Source organism: Monodelphis domestica, chromosome 1 (assembly GCF_027887165.1).
Source record: "Monodelphis domestica isolate mMonDom1 chromosome 1, mMonDom1.pri, whole genome shotgun sequence".
Lineage (NCBI taxonomy): Eukaryota > Metazoa > Chordata > Mammalia > Didelphimorphia > Didelphidae > Monodelphis > Monodelphis domestica.
Genome location: NC_077227.1, coordinates 605611699 through 605628906, shown reverse-complemented (window position 1 = coordinate 605628906; position 17208 = coordinate 605611699). Strand labels below are relative to the sequence as shown.

Below are 17208 nucleotides of genomic sequence, written 5' to 3'. Positions count from 1 at the left end.
ACTGCACACACCTGACAAGGTTTTTAGCAGTGTGACCTTAATGACCTCACTCCTCTTATGTTTGAGGACAAAAAAGATATGTACTTTCCAGAGGAAAAACCTAGAGAAGAAGATAAAGTAGGTAAGTCAAGGGTAGATGGACTGAGTGCCTAGGAAATATAGTGTGAGTTACCTGTTACTCTCCTCAATATTTCATCTTCCTTTGCAATTGTTTGTTTGTTTTTTATAAACCTCATCTTCTGTTTTAGGATTGATGCCACGTATCAGTTCCAAAACTGAAAAGTGGTAAGAGCTAGGCAAAGCAGATTAAGTGACTTGCCTGGGTGGCACAGCTAGGAATTTTCTGAAACCAGATTTGAAGAAAGAACCTCCCATGTCTTGGCCTGACTCTCTATCTACTGAGCCACCTAGCTGCCCCTGTCCCTTAGTAATTTTTAAAGTTGGCTTTCTTCACTATCTTGTCATCATCCTTTGGGAATATTGCTAGGAATAGGAAAGTTTGATGTCTTCATAAATACAATAGATCAATAATTGATAATAAAAAATATCATTTATTTTGCACTTTAAGATTTGAAAAGTGCTTTACACATGCTATCTAACTTGCTCTTATAATAGCATTCCAAGATTAGTGCAATTATTGCCTACCTTACAGATGAATAAATGAAGACTAAGGTAGACTTTCCCAGTCACAATGATATTAAGTGCCTAAAGCAAGATTTGAATTCATATATTTCTGCTTTAATTCTAGCCTTTCAGCCTTTGGGATACCTAGCAGCATACAAGTTCATCAGTAAAAATTAAGTCACCCATTTGCTGAGAGTGATATTAAAATAGTCTCTGTATTTCTGAACAATTACTCAGACCTATCAGCATGACCTAGTTGAGAAGGTAAGAGGTCCTCCATTAGGCAGTATACTACCATACAAGAAAGTTGTAGTTAATGATAATAATGAAGGTCAAAAGAAAAGTGACTCATGCAGGTTAAAAAGGGGAAGGAAAGAGGATTGGCTGTGACCAATAATACCAGATCCATTGGTAATGGGCAGGTCAGAGCTTAGTCATGAAAGAGGAACTAGGTAGGAAAGTTGGTCAGAGGACTAGATCTAAAAGCAGAAAGATCTAGGTTCAAATTTCACCTCTGATGTTAATTAACTATATTAAGCTGAATAAATCCCTTAACCTCTTTAAATTCTCAGTTTCTTCATCTTTAAAATAGGAGAAATAATAATGCCAATCTCACTGGATAGTTATATTTACCATATGCCTTAAAGTGCTATGTAAATGGTAGCTATTATAAAATATTCCCTTACCTGCCTCTAAAAAGATCAAAGAATCACTTGAAGGTAATTACATCTCTCTAGGTCAGTGGCTTTCTTTTTAATGCATAGCTAACTTTCTATGCTAATTCAGTCTTATTTGCTTGTTAGATAGAGATGACTCCAGTCCCATTCATCTAACTTTTTCTTTCAGTTGTGCAGCTTGTTTCCATGGTAGTATGTTTCTTCTTAGTCATCTCAATTTTCTTTTTATTTATTGACACATATTGATCCAGGTTGTTGGTATAAGGCTAGAAGTGTTTAGCTAGCATTCTTCTTTCTGTAGTTCCCTGCGATTTCTAGGTTAAGTTGTTCCTCCTCTAAAGATTAATGCCTCTATATCAAGGGGAGGGAGCATTCTAACCTGATTTAAAGAGAAATTTTTCAGGGCAAAACAACAGCATATTGCACACAATTCATTAATCAACCATCTCTAGAGCTAGAATTTTATTATATCTCAAAGAGGGAAAGCAATGGTTAATGAGACACATTAGGATTTGGGAAGCCTGGATAATAGAAGTTGATATGGAAAGGACAATGATTTACTTGATTTACTTTTTATTTCATGTCCATAGCTTCATGTCCATTCTTCATGCCCTCATTCCAGATTGTCCATTCCTATCAATCGTTTAGAGATATAAGAATGCTAAAAACTTTCCTTTCCTTTCCCAGCTCAACATAGCTGACAGTGACAAACAGGGACAGATCTGGCTAGGACTCCCAATGGATTCCCTTCTGGCTGGGAAAAAAACTGGGGAGTATTTTGAGAAATTAAAAACCAACACTCATCACAAGAAAGGTACAAAATATTCTCATAAAAAAGAACAAGGAAATGCAACTACCTGTCCTTAGACCAGCAGCCATATCCCCTCACTTACTTAAATTACATTTCAAACCTGGATTAGGTTGCTGAGATCCTCCAAAGAATAGTCTAATGTGGCAGCATAAAAGATGGCAAAAATGGGCTGATGAATAACTTTACAAGGATTGTGAATCATTTTACATGCAAATGGAAGTGTATTCCGTGACACACCTTAAATCAAGCAGGAATTATTTGGTGGTTTGTAAACCAAACATAATGCAGATGGATTTTTCCAACTACTATGAAACCAATGGTGAGATGTAAGCCAAACAGAAGCTGGTGGACTTCCAGCAAAGACTTAGAAATGTCAAATTTGTTTTTGAAGAGGATTCTTATTCAGATATTGGTCGAAAATAAGACACTGATGCCCTTTCTAACTCTGATTCTACACGTTTTTACAACACCCATAGCCTAAACAAAAATCTTTGCTTTCTTAGTGTTAGGCTCTAGACGTGTTCCCCTAAGGTGTGTATAAATAGTACGAAGCCTTTAAATAATAAAAACAATTACTAATCCATGAGCAAAACTTTGGTCAAAAATCCACTAGTATATTATCAAAAATAGTGCTATACTAGAGAGAATATTTTATTTCAGATTTTTATTTCATAAGAATCTTTGAGGTATAAGGAACATTAGTGAGATTTTCTACTTGGAGCATTGTGATCTTTTGCAAAAGTATCTCACAATCTTGAATAATTTCTTTTTTATTGAAGAGCTCTTTAGTTTCTCTTTTAAGTAAATGGGTCACCAAAGTGTGTATGTTTGTGTATGTGAATTCTTTCTTTTATATAGTCATATCACTTATGAATTTAAAAATCTTTAGTGGAACTTTACTGCCTATTGAGTCAAATTGAAAATCATTTGGTTAACATTTAAGACAGTTCATAATTGTTCCTACCCATCCTGCCATTGCACCTTGGTTTTATGTTGCCCTCCAATCACTCAACACAAAAGACAAACTACCAAAGGGATACTATCTATTTTTCCAGTTAGCATTTAAGTAGCTCTTTGTTATAGCATTCATATTGATAGGCACTGTTTACTTATATTTGGAACACTCATATTGTCAAAGATTATTGCAAAAAAATGTGGGAATGTCTTATGACCTCATCATTTTATAATAACTCCCCAAATGAGAAATGACTGTCCCCTAGTTAGACCAGGGCAAATCCTTTGGACTTGCTTGAGTAACATTGATGATGAATGACTCTATGGTGTCATACAAATAGGGTCAATGGCAAGGTTGGAACCCAAGTCTTCCTGACTCTGTTCCAACACTTTCCATTATGTCAGGTTGTTTTTCATTATTTATAAGTAAGGCACAGGTTATAATGCTTTTACAAATATGGCTTTTTGCCAGGCCTAGAAATCAGCAGTTCAGTTCAAATCTGGTCTCAGACACTTCCTAGGTGGGTAAACCTCGGCAACTTACTTAACCCCCATTCCCTAGCCCTTACTGTTTTTTGCCTTGGAACACATATATAATTATTCATTCTAAGATGGAAGGTAAGGGTTAAAAAAAACCCTGTGGATAGAACCTGGGGGCAAGAAGAACAGACTTCCCATCAAGCCTTAGAAACTTATTGGCCATGTGAGCATGGGCAAGTCATCTCCCACAGTTTCTTCAGTTGTACAATGTTTACTTCCTGTCCTCTTAGAATCAACTTGTGTGTCACCTCTACCGTAATGCCTTTCCATTATCCTCCATGTCATAATGATCATCTCCCTCAGACACTAATGAACAATTTGTTTTATTCATTTTCTATGTATTCATCATTTAATATCATCTTTATAGTTAGTCCACTTTTGTCTAATCCTCTACTGGATTGTAGGTTCTCTGGGGCAAAGGGGGGATTCATAGATGTGTCTAATTTTCAGTGGAATTTTCATTCTGATTCTAGCTGAACTACTCATTTTTATTGTTGCAATTATATACCAAAATTATAAGACAGAAATTGACCATTTGGCATCACACATGATCAGAGCAACTAAAATTTTGCCAAGTAAATTGGAATCTTTGTAAAAAAAAGGAACAATAACAATTCAGACCTCCAAAATCCAACAGTTATTAAAACTATTATATAGTTATCCATTAATCACTGTTAGAATGAGCCTATATTCCAGCCAGCCAGTCCTTTGGCACTTATTTGAAGAATAAGCCTTATCTAAACTATGTATCTCTGCTATTGCCTAGAATAGTGTTCTACATGTTAGAAACACTTATTGAATTCAATGAAAGCACAGTGGAAACAATCTACTTACTAATCTTGCATACTTACAACCACCAGTGTCTTTAAAAGAAAATTCAATAGATATGTGAACTCTATTTTACTAAATTCTTAATAGTAGCATGGAGTAACACTGAGTTGCCAAGGCTGTGCCAGCAGAATGTAAGTTGTGGTGGATATTGATTTTAAAGGCTTCCAATGTAAATCTGGTGATGGATGGTACTAGTCTAAGTGTGGAGAAACTCATCACAAGAAGGTCAACCTTTATGGAAGAAAGGAAATATAGGAACTCATCAAAACATCTACTTGTGCCTAGGAAAAAGTTGAGAGTTACTTTGGTAAAAGTAAAGACAACACTGATAAAATCATGGGTTTTCTCTGAGGTGAATACTTGGAAAATAGTAATATTTATGTATCATTGTTATTTCCCCACACATCTACACTAACTACATCATTTAAATCCCACCATAAACCTATGAGGTAGAGAGTATGTGCCTATTTTATAGATGAGAAAACTGATACTAAGTATTGAAGGAACTTGCCATGCTCACACACCTTGTTAGTAGTCTAGGCAAGAGTGAAACCCAGGACATCCAAATTCTGGTACTATGCTGCTACTCAACATGCTGAAATTTGTTAGTACCATTCTTTCTGTGAGGAATTAAAGTGATTGTTGTGTGTAGAATTTTGACAGAATTTGAACTGGTGTCCAAAGCCCAGCCCTATAAATTATTTAACCCTGCTCTTAATCTGATCTGCTGGACAAAACCCAAACATGACATATTATTAGAAAATGAACAAATGTCCCTTTCACTGTTTGTACTTTTGTGATGGTTAATATTTTCCCAGTGATCTCAGCTCCTGGGGCCCATGGGGAATAAACAGAAACTTGGGATTGGCTCCTGATTCTTGCTATTAAAGACCAGATAAGAAACTCAGTTCTGACTTACTGATGTTCCATTCTATTGAGAGTTTAAAGCTTGTGACTTAACTTCTACTAAATTGAAAGCTTACAGATATGTACCAGGACATATGAAACTGAGTGCTGGACTAGATGTCAGGAGGCAATCTAGGTTCATATCCTGCCTCTTAACACTTACTAACAAGAGTATAGGAGAGTTGTTTTAATAGTTGTTTTGTTTTATTTCTTAATCACTAGAGATCTTTCCATCATCTGTAAAAGGAAGATGATAGTAGCTATAAGGTTTGTCTCATAGAATTGGTATGAGATTAAAATGTGATAATAGATACAAAACACTTTGCAGAACATAAATATGTTATTACTATTTCATATTATTATCCCCAGTCCCTGCATATTTATTTATTTATATATTTATTGAATGTTTCTTAAATTAAATTGAATGACAGATACAGGTTAAAACATTTCTCTATTACAAATCCTCCATTATGGTTCTACTTTACTGATAAGAAAATTGAGGTTCTTTCCAGAAGCCACTCAAAAGAGGTTTTAAATCAAATTAAGTGATAGGTATTGGTATATTATTTGCGATTTGTAATTTTTTTTACAAATTTGACTTTTTTAATAGAGAAGCAGAACAAATTAGAACTTAGTCTATTTGATACAACTGTTGCATGGACACTGTCTGCCTACAGAAATGATCTATATTTAAATATTTAATATTCCTTGATTTAATTCCATGTCATAGAAGGCACTTCTCAATTGCTAATTTCTTTCATTAACTGTAAATTATCATTATAATTAAATGAGAAAAAGTATATTAGGAGCCAGATTATACCTTATCTGAATTCTGCCTGGCATGGGGGAAAGTCTATTTGTAGTATTAAGAAAACCAAGAATTCATCTAAGGATACTGAAACAAGTCAAGATATTACAATACAAACCTTATCTCATAAGATGGAAGGGTTCTGCCTTGTGTAAACTGATTATATTTGTAAAAACTTGTTGAAGGCTTTAAGCAAAAACAAAGGATCTTCAAAGTTGAAACGTGACTCCTAAAATAAGGATACTAAAGGGAAAGAAAAAGCTTTTATTCCAAATCAAACATAGCCACCAAATCCCATTTTTAAGCCATGTGGAGTTCGGATCATTTCCTACTCAATATCCAGGACATATCCTTTCTAACACACACACACACACACACACACACACACACACACACACACACACACACATATATGTATATGCCTATATATGACAAATTATATATATATATATACAAACATATAATTTATTTATTTTTAACATTCATTTTAAATACATTTTGAATTAAGAATTCTTTTCATCTTTAGCCCTTCCCCAACCCATTGAGAAAGCAAAAAATGGCAATTACTTGATTATATGTTATATATGTTATATATATATGTATATATATGTATCACATACATATCTGTCAAGCAAAATATATTTTATATTACCTATGCTGCAAAAATAAAAGCAAGAAAGATTAAACTATTGAAAAATAATATGCTTCAATCTTCACTGACTTCATCAGTTCTCTCTCTAGAGGTGGATAGCATAATTCCTCTTAAGTCCATCAGACCCATCCTAATGAAATTGAGATATATCATTACAGTTAAGAAAATGAATATAAACATCACATTTACAAATAATGTATAATAAGAATGATACCAGTTAAAGAGAAGATGGGGCACCACTTAGTAGCATACTACTCTTTAATGGCCAATTATATATTCATGAGTTCTCAGAATTAAATTATTAGAAACAACCTTAGAAATCATTAGGTCTGCCTCACAGTTGTTTGGATTTCTTCCACAGGATTCTTTGTAAGTCTTTTTTTCAATACTTCCAGTGATATGGAACTCACATATGAATCAATCTATCTCATTTTTTAGTTTTTATCTCATATTTATCATTATTTATCAAGTTCATCTCAAATTTATCATTATTCCATCCATTGTATATCTTATTTTCCCAACTATGCTGATGTCCTTTGAATTTCCCTTGCTTTTTCTTCCTGTCCTACACATTCACTAACAAAGTACGAAATCCACAAGGCATGTTTTTATGAGATAGTTCACATTTTCTTTTATTGTTTTTGTTCTTTTGATTTTGTTTTCTTAATGTCTCATGGAGTCATTAGCTTCTAGTTGCCCAATTCTAATATTTTAAGGAATGATTTTCTTCTGTCAGCTTTCCAGCCTCCTTTGCCATTTGGTCAGTTTCTTCTTGCATTGCTTTAATTTCTCTTCCCCATTTTTCTTCTGTCCTCTTAACCGATTTTTAAAATTCTTTTTGAGCTCTTCCAGAATCTGAGGCAAATTCATATTTTCCTTTGAATCTTTGCATGTGATTGTTTTGTTTTCACTGTTCCTTCCTATGTTTGTGCCTTGTTTTGTGTGTAAAATTTTCTGTTTAATTTTTTTATGTTTGCTCACTTTACCAGCCTTTTTTCTTGACTTTCACTTTTATTTTAAAGGTAGGCTCTGTTTTCCTCTTAAATTTCAGTTCTTCCTTGATGCTACCCTTAGCCTTATTGCCAAGTTTCTGCAAGTTTCAGTTCTTTCAAGTGATATGATGGCTTCTGGCCTAGGAGCTCAGAGAGCCACCTCCCATTGCTGATTCAATCACCCCCTGAGACTGCTGATGGCTCAAATTCATTTCAGGCTGGGGCATGGTTGGAAGGTGCTTTTGGTCTCACTCTGGGCTTGATCAGGAAAGGCACATTTTGACATTCTGGACACTGCCTTGAGCTTTGGCAAGGGCCAGCCTCTGGGGACTGTCTTCACCAGGGATGGGGGTGGTGGTGGTGTGCACAGCTCTGGCTCTACACTACATGAAATGCCACATAGACTCCCCCAAACTGGGATTCAGGTCCTCACCACAATCCTGGACTAGGATTCCTGCCCTCTTTCTGGGCCCCACAGATCAGGTAGGCAGGACAGATTGCCCCTGGCTATAATTCTTGACTTTACTGCCAGTTCACTTGGAACTTTAAGGGGTGAGCATTGGGTTGACTTAGGCAGGGTCTGAGGGTCTCAATTTTGGCTTGGGTCCAAGTTCAGAATCTGGAACAGCAAATGTGGGGTGGAAGGGGCTTACTGTTGACTTGCTCCTTATTCCCTTGTATAGCTTCTTGCTGGCTGTGCTCCTCTCTCACCCCAGTGGCCCAGACACTGCCTCCTTTTCAAGTTTTCCATTGAATTAAAGTTGCTTCACACCTTCTCCTTGTTGGTTCTTTCACTTCAGTATTCATTTTGTGTCATTATTTTAAAGTTACTTGGAGAGGATTCTCCAAGCATGGTGGTTTTAAGCTTCCCTGCTTCTGCTCCACCATGGTGGCTCTGCCTTCAACAATGCATGCTTTTAATAAATAGTTGGTGTTATCTCTCCCGTGCAGTATTAGAAAAAATTTTAAATTCCTATACAAATATCTTAGGGTTATAACACCTAAACAACCAAGAGTCATGTGACAGAAGTGGTGTGGTTGGAAAATATGTACCCTATCAAGTCATTTAATGAGAATAGGGGTAGCTGATGGCCAGTCTGAATGTTCCATGGCCATTTATCTATACATTATCAAGAGAACTAAAAGGAGCCCGCCCCCGCACCCCAGGATGTTTGATGGTCCCCCCTATAGAATTTATGGGAGAGCATAGACAAGAGCCCCATAAAGTGACAAGGTACAATCAAGTCCTCCTCTGGATAATTGGAGGGTCTCTCCACATCAGGATCATGACAAATTCATCACAGGATAAAGTATACAGAGAGGATGCTATTATATCAATCCCAAGACCTTGTATCTAGTTTTTGCATTATAATGGCACCTCTCATAATTCCTCCTCAGAGGGAAAGTATTTCCTTCACTTCTCAGTTTCCATTAAATCTTGCTATGTATGGTTAAGGTACTGGCTATCAGGCTGGACTGTCGGATAGGATAATGTTCTATAGCAATATTTTCTTCTTAAGTTTTCCTTTCTCCATTGGAGCAACAGAATGAATCCAATGAAGTCCATGCTTCCCCTTTCCCTCTGAGCCAGTTTCATATTTGCCAAATTTCTCTGATAAGTGTGGGAGGGGGATGTGGGGAAGAGGAGGGGCATAATTATAGATTTTTTCAAGTGTGAAAAACCTGCCACTCACCCAACTCCAGTAGCACAAATGAACGACACGTCAGTTGTTCCAAATGGTGACAAACATGTGCACCCACCATCTTTACCCAGGCTGCTCATGATTAATTGGCTAGAATGGGTGAGCAAGATGCTTGTCAGTGCCCACACTCCAGCACTGGCGTGGTAGCTCTCGCTCGCTTCTGCACCCTCCCCCTGAGTTATTGTTTCCTAAGCAAGGACGGTTTCCCCCTGGCTCCCAAACAAAGAGCCCCGCTTTTTTGGGACTAAGTTTCTCCAGTCACGTGAGCTGAGACCACAGAGAGTCTGAACGTTAATGAGGAAACAAGCTCAAAGCCCATGCAGCCTGGCCAGGGCTCAGCACTTGCCCTCACGGTTCAGGCTTGTGAGATGAGGTAGAACAAATTGTTTTTCTCTGATAACAAACATGGAGCTGCTAAAAACAATTTGAAAAGCCAGAGGCCAATTGTGCAGAAAGTGTTTATTCCCAGCTCAGTATTATCAGTATTCTCAGCATGAGAAGAAAATCCTTTGCTGGAGTTGGGGGGAAGTGGGAGGGGAGCACCATATTTATGTTTGTTGGGGTCTCCTTCAGCCCTGGCCTCAGGGCCACAGCCACCCCTCAGTTTCTTCTTGTACTGATTGCAGCCTCTAACCCCAACGTGCTCTGACTCTTGGGACATCCCTGCACCAGATGTTCCTAACCTTTTCTGTGTCATGTACTTTTTTGACCATCTAGGGAATCCTATGACTCCCCTCTGAGGATCGTTGACTACATTGATAGAGAAAGGAAATATACAATTAATTTAAAGGTTAGTGAAAATAAAGCTGTATTTTTTCATATCCAAATTCAAAAAGCCCGGTTTAAAAACCATTACCTTAGACAGTCTGTGCCTCTTCCCATTTCCTCTTCCCTCTCAAAGGCTCCATTCTCACCCTATCACCTTCCCTCCTGATTCCTTCTTCCAGACCACCTTGAAAGCTCTCTTTAAACCCTCCAACCCTTGAGTCCTCCACTTAACACCTGTGGACCCCAGATCTCTGAGCCCCATTTGGGGCTCGCTAGCATCTCTCAGAAAGCGATATGACTGGGGTGCATTGGTATATGCGCCTTCATTTGTGTATTCATAAAGGCCTAATCTGCAAAGGGGAAATGAAAATTTGTCATTGTTAATTTTTCAGAATTTCTGACACCATGAAGTTAAGTAAAGTGATTTGCTTTGTTCTTTTTGTAATGGCATAAGACACAATTCTTCTTCATATGAATTTCATCAGCACCACAAACACAGACAACAATATTCTCCACTGGAATGCTAGAAGTGGACCAGGGATTCCTTATAGAGTGTGACTTCCTCTATGTCAGTATTGTCAAACTCAAACAGATATAGATCGCTGTAGGCCACATATTGACTTGGAACATCACAAATTAACATTATCTTGATACACATATAAATAACCCAGTTGAATTGCTCATCTGCTGGGGGAGGGGGAAGGAAGAAGGGAGGGAAATTACATGAATCATGTAACCATGGAAAAATATTCATGTTAATGAATTAAAAATAACATTATCTGCATTTGTTTGTACTTTAATTTATTAAAGATTTCCCAATTATATTTTATAGAGTTCAATTTGCACTAGAAACTTTGCTGGCTTCTTGGCCTACAGTTGTTTGAAATCTCTCCTCTAGATGCTCATTGGCAGACAACATTATGCCAATTGCACAAACTGATTGCAATTCAATTAAAAAAAATTGCATGTGTTCTTCTCTGAGAGATGTTACTTGAGGAATCTAAATGTATATTATTGTCAAAGGAACTATGTGACATATCAATCTAATATTCAGACTGTGGGTTTTAAAATGTTGTGGCATCCCTGCCTCACGGGTTCCTCCCTACTACTTCCTGGCATGGGATTGGTCTTGAATGGACCAATCCTGTGCCAGGGAAGGGATCATGCCCCCTACTTCCTGGCATTGGATTGGTCTTAAATTGGACCAATCCCATGCTAGGGATGGGCCACGCCCCCTACTTCCATGGTGTGGGATTGGTCTATATAAGGACCAATTCCAGGTCTAAGAGAAAAACTTTGAATCTGAGAAGATTCAGAGTAGTGGGGTTATTTAGTTAATTTTAGCTAAGGAATTCCAGTGGTTTTGTTTTTCTATTAATACATTTTTAAAAGATCAAAAAGATAAGATTTCTTTCACTTCTTTCAAGATGGAGCTCTGATCTCATCCTTTTGGAGCTTGTTCCTTTCAGTAATATAGATGGCAACGCAACTACTATGCCTGCCACCATCAATACTACTTTTGTCCATGTCCTCTTCTACATTTATTACACAGGATTTATGAAAGTGTTTGAAGTCATTCTTGCTTTTTGATGATATTAAGGGATTACCAGTGGAGCACTCTGGATGCAGTCCTTTTTTGACATTTGGCAAGTTTCTCTTTCCTTTATATCATTAAATTCCTGGATGAACTTTGACTCCTCTTCTTCTTTAAGATCTTTATTGGTTATAGGTTACTACACTCTCACATTCTACAACTCTCCATTGCCCTTTGGGTGATATTATTTTAAAAATTCTTTAGAGACTTATATTTTATGTTTGGTGGATAACAACAGTGTTGGTAGAATACTAGTATTAAAAAGATAGGAATTGAAATTTTAAGTGGCTCAATGAATTAAGAGTCAGATCTAAAAAATGAGAAATCATGGTGTAAAATCTGACCTCAGATACTTCCTAGCTATGTGATCCTAAGTAAGTTACTTGTACAGCTCTTACTGCTCTTCTGCCTTGGAACAGATCCAGATAATTAATTCTTAGACAGAAGATTAGTTGTTTTGTTTTTTAAAGACAAGTATTTCCTATTGTGTAAAGCATCAAATCATTAAGAGAGCTCTACAATTTCCTAAAGAAAATTTAAGTCCACTTTCCTCATCTACCTTAAATCTACTATAAGCATATTGTTCATTTGTATGGTTGATTCCAGAAATATGTAATAATGGACAAGTTCCATAGGTTGTCCATCTAAATATACATTGAAATCTAAGTGACAGAGATTCTTAATCCATTTGGCCTTTCCTCTGTTGATAGACAGGCCAGATACCTTTGAATAATTATAAATCTCTTTTAGTAGGCCACACAATTTCTGGGACTTGTTGCAATCGGCATCATGTTGTATTCAAACAGGAGCATCTAGAAGAGAGTTATTAATCTGAACTGTAGGCCAAAACAGCAGCAAAATTCTCAAGTGTAAATTGAACTAGATAAAATGTAGGTTAATTCGTGATGTTCTAAGCCAAAATGTGACCTATAGGAATCTATTTCTGCTTGAATTTGGCAATATTGATCCAGAAGATCTCATAGTATATAGGGAATCCCTTGTCAGCCTTAACATTACAGTTCAGAATGTCCTTGACAAGAATACAACTCCCTGTTTTATTCATTGCCTGATGTTTATTATTGTTGTTACCTCTTCTAGAGAGAACTATTCTTTCACATCAGACAAAATAATTATTATCTAAAACTCTATATAAAATTCATATACAAGAGACTCTTCTAAGATAAGCAATTTCATTTCAAATGTCTACAGAATTATTTCATCTGCCTCAAGGACCAGTTGGCTTCATCCTTCAGCTATTGATAGTTCTCTTTTTCTATTCTTAGTTACTAATTGAACACTGAGTCTGATTCTCTGGTGTTTTAGTTCTTTTTTTAGAGAAGGACTTTCTGAGGAGCAGAGTCTAAAATAAAGTGAGTAATTCTCTCCAGGAATGATAAGCAAAAAGGGCTAGTAGAATCTTTTCAAAATACAATTCAGATGAGAAGAGTATTGATAATTATACAAGCATTTGATTTTTACCATATTTAACATAACTTGTTTTAATTCCTTATAATTCCATGATTCTTTAATTATATTTGTTATATATCTATAATTCCTTAGTTTCTGTTTTTTGGCCAGCTCAGATTTCAGAGCATTTCTACCCCAATCTTTTTGTTGCAGTGAATTATTAACTTAATTCTCCTTGTTATATAAATGAATAAATCAATCCATTCTATCCCAGGTCCTGCATTGATTTGGTTGTGTGTGCATGTGAAATTTTGCTACAGTAATGAACATTGAATTTTGGTCTACTTATTAGAATACACACATAAAACCATAGTAAATATATAATAGCTACAGAACTGGAATCTTGAATTTTAGTGACTATAGAATTAATTTTAAATAGCCCTACCTCATATTGAATATCTGATTATAGTTTAAAATATGCATCCACTTTCCAAAATGATGATTAAAACTCTTAGACTCCTTCATGCCTACAACGTGAAAATGACAAACTATTCCTTAGCATTTCTCCTCATTAAATCAGGGCAAGCTATGCATTAACAAGCTTAATTCAGCCAGCCTAAATGACCTTTGAACTCAAAGCTGGGCCAAAAACTTATGAGGTATATCAATGATTTTTGTCATTCATTATGTCCAAATATATATGCTTCAGACACATTGCTGATAGTCCATGAAATACAATCATCTGGTTTCCTGTGTTTTGTTTCAGTTGTGAAGGTCATTCTAGCCCTCATATATTCACAAGACTGATCCATTTTATTGTGATAATACCTGTGCAGCCTAGATGACCTTGGAGAAGTTCCTTTATCTTTCTGCCTTAGTCTTCTTGTCTTTAAAATGGGCACAAAAAGGATGACACATTAATACGAAGTAATAGATTAGTAATCATGAAATGATCTTAGTTCTTATTTTACTATTTTCTAACAAATAAGTATTAGGCATTAAGAACATCTTAACCCTTAAGTTATTAGGTAATACAAGATATTATAAACATGTAGAAAACAGGCTGGGCAAAAATTTTGGAAGAGAAAGTCAGGAAATTTGGATTTTTTCCTTCTTTTTTAATACTATTTATTTCTTTTTAATATTATTTTTATTTTGATTTCTGAATTCTCTCCCTCTCTACTACCCCTCACCCATCCTCTAAGATGGCAAATAAAATGATACCAATTATAAATGTAAGATGTACAAAACATATCTGCATATAAGTCAAATTATACTTCAGATTATACTCAGATTTCATCAGTTCTCTCTCTCTGGAGGTAGTTAGCATTTTTTCATCATGAGTTCTTTGGAATTATTTTGGATCACTGACCTGATCAGATTGTTGTAGGTCATTCAGTCATGGCAGCCTCTTTGGGACCCCATAGACAGTTGGGGGTTTTGGCAAAGATACTAGAGTGTTTTGTCGTTTCCTTCTGCAATGGACTAAGGCAAACAAAGGTTATATGATTTCCCCCAGTAAATGTCTGAGGCCAGAATTTAATTTAAATCTTCCTAAGACTAGGTCCAGCACTCTATCCACTGAACCATCATAGTTAATCATCATCATTTTGTGGTTATATTCATATAGTTCCTGTTTTTGTCTCAGCAGATAGATTTCTAAGTATTTTATATTGTCTAAGGTGATTTTTGAATGGAATTTCTCTTTCTAATTCCTGTTCCTGAGATGTGTTGGAGATATATAGAAATGCTGATGACTTATGTGGGTTTATTTTATATCCTACAACTTTGCTAAATTTGTTGATTATTTCGACTAGCTTTTTGGTTGACTCTAGGATTCATTAAGTAGACCATCATATCATATGCAGAGTGACAGCTTGGTCTCTTCATTGCCAATTTTAATATCTTCAATTTCTTTTTCTTCTCTAATTGCTACTGCTAGTGTTTCTAGTACAATGTTAAATAGTAGAGGTGATAATGGGCATCCTTGTTTCACTCCTGATCTTATTGGGAATGCATCTAATTCATTCCCATTGCAGATGATGTTATCTGATGGTTTTAGATGGATACTGTTTATTATTTTTTAGGAAAGACACTTCTATTCCTATAATTTCCAGTGTTTTCAACAGGAATGAGAGTTGTATTTTTTCAAAGGCTTTTTCTGTGTCTATTGAGATAATCATGTTATTTTTGATGGTTTGCTTGTTGATATGGTCAATTATGCGGATGGTTTTCCTTATATTGAACCATCCTTGCATTCCTGGTATAAATCCTACCTGATCATAATAAATAACCCTCCTGATCATGTGCTGGAGTCTTTGCTAGTATCTTGTTTAAGATTTTTGCATCTATGTTCACTAAGGAGATTGGTCTGTAGTTTTCTTTCTCTGTTTTTGACCTGCCTGGCTTTGGAATCAGTACCATATTTGTGTCATAAAGGGAATTTGGTAGAACTCCCTTTTGCTCATTATGTCAAATAGTTTGTATAGTATTGGGATTAGCTGTCCTTTGAATGTTTGATAGAATTCACTTGTGAACCCATCAGGCCCTGGGGATTTTTTCTTAGAGAGTTCTTTGATGATCTGTTTGATTTCATTTTCTGATATGGGATTATTTAAGAATTCTATTTCTTCTGTTAATCTAGGCAATTTATAATTTTATAAATACTCATCCATATTACCTAGATTGGCAAATTTATAACCATATAATTGGGCAAAATAGTTTTTAATGATTGCCTTAATTTCCTCTTCATTGGAGGTGAGTTCTCCCTTTTTGTCTGATACTGTTAATTTGGTTTTTTCTTTCCTTTTTTAAAATTAGATTGATCTGTATTTTGTCTATTTGTTTTTTTTTCAAATTACCAGCTTCTAGTCTTATTTATTAGTTCAATAGTTCTATCAGTTTTGATTTTATTGATTTCTCCCTTAATTTTTAGGATCTCTAATTTGGTTTTCTTCTGGGGTTTTTTAATTAATCTGCTTTAAAATTTTTTGATTTGCATGTCCAATTCATTGTCCTCTGCCCTCCCTAATTTGTTAATATATGAACTCAAGGATATAAATTTTCCCCTGAGTACTGTTTTGGCTGCATCACATAGAGTTTGAAAGGATGTCTCATCATTGCCATTTCCTTCAATGAAATTATTAATTGTTTCTATGATTTGTTCACTAACTAAACGATTGTGGAGAATCATATTATTTAATTTCCAATTAATTTTTAATTTGGCTCCCCATGTACCCTTATTGATTATTATTTTAATTGCCTTATGATCTAAAAAGCTTGCATTCATGTTTTCTGCTTTTCTGTATTTGTATGCCATGTTTTTATGACCTAGTATATGGTCAATCTTTGTGAATGTACCATGTGGTGCTGAAAAGAAGGTAGTCCCTATTATTTTTCCCATATATCTATTAACTCTAATTTTTCTAAGATTTCATTCACCTCTTTTACCTCTTTCTTATTTATTTTTTTATTTTATTTATCTTAATTTGAAAGTGGTAGGTTCAGGTCTCCCACTATTATAGTTTTACTATCTATTTCCTCCTTCAATTCTACTAGTTTCTGCATTAGAAACTTGGGTGCTATACCATTTGGCGCATACATGTTGATTAGTGATATTTCCTCATTTTCTATACTCCCTATTATGAGGATCTATTTATCTTCCCTATCCCTTATAATCAGGTATATTTTTACTTTGGCTTTGTCAGATACCATGATTACAAGGCCTGCTGTTTTTGTGGAAAGGAAACAAGAACAAGTTTTAGACTTTCTGCCACTGTGTTGGAATAAGCAACAGTGGGAATATCAAGAGAGAAGAAATTTTCAAGACTGACTGTTGGTGGGGGAAGAAGCAACTGAGAGTGGCAGTTGGGTCTTGTGACTAGCACTTACTTCCTGTGGGGCTGGACTTCCTTCAAGGTGTTGGAGGTTGGAGGAGTGTT

General features: G+C 35.7%; 1 protein-coding gene across 4 annotated transcripts in view; it reads left to right on the top strand.

The window, feature by feature from the left end:
• Positions 1 to 17208, top strand: part of SYNDIG1 (synapse differentiation inducing 1) — a 290195-nt gene that overhangs the window by 154583 nt on the left and 118404 nt on the right. The gene's annotated exons all lie outside the window — the stretch shown is intronic.